The sequence below is a fragment of the Myotis davidii genome, unplaced genomic scaffold, assembly GCF_000327345.1.
Source record: "Myotis davidii unplaced genomic scaffold, ASM32734v1 scaffold1364, whole genome shotgun sequence".
NCBI lineage: Eukaryota > Metazoa > Chordata > Mammalia > Chiroptera > Vespertilionidae > Myotis > Myotis davidii.
In genome coordinates this window covers 495,107-495,730 of record NW_006295736.1, presented here as the reverse complement: position 1 = coordinate 495,730, position 624 = coordinate 495,107, and the positions used below count along the sequence as shown (strand labels likewise).

Genomic DNA, 624 nt, shown 5'->3' with positions numbered 1-624 from the left:
AGTGGGCGGGGGCCCATGGCGTCCGCTCTGCCCACCTCCCAGGCCCTGCCCTGCTGATCAAATGCTGTCACTCAGGGAGACTTCGGAAAGAACATTTCTAAAAGCTTAGATACATTTTTTTAAATACATTTTTATTGATTTTAGAGAGGAAGGGAGAGGGAGAGAGAGAGAAACATCAATGCTGAGAGAGAATCATTGATTGGTTGCCTCCTGCACATCCCCCACTGGGGACTGAGCCCGCAAGCTGGTCATGACCGGGAATCAAACCTGGGACCCTTTAGTCTGCAGGCCAACACTCTATCCACTGACCCACACCAGCTAGGGCAAAAATACATTTTAAAAACACACACACAAAAAACCAGACCGTGACTTGGGAGTTCCTGGCTGTAATGCAGTTGCTGATGCCCAGGCACTTTTCTGAGCACAGAGTGGTTCAGTAACTTGTCCCAGGCCACACAGCATGTAGGCGCTAGAGCAGGTTTCGGGGCTATGAGATTTGGGTCCAGAGCCAGGGCACAACCTCTGGACTCTCTTTAGGAGAGAAACTGCCCGGGAGGGAGAGGCTCGCCGGCGAGGTCAGGGCCGGGGAGGGAGAGGACTGGCCGGGGAGGCGGCCCCTGCCCC

General features: G+C 54.3%; 1 protein-coding gene across 1 annotated transcript in view; it reads left to right on the top strand.

The window, feature by feature from the left end:
• MYO1G (myosin IG) overlaps positions 1–624 on the top strand; it is a 24,180-nt gene that overhangs the window by 6,410 nt on the left and 17,146 nt on the right. The window lies entirely within an intron of this gene.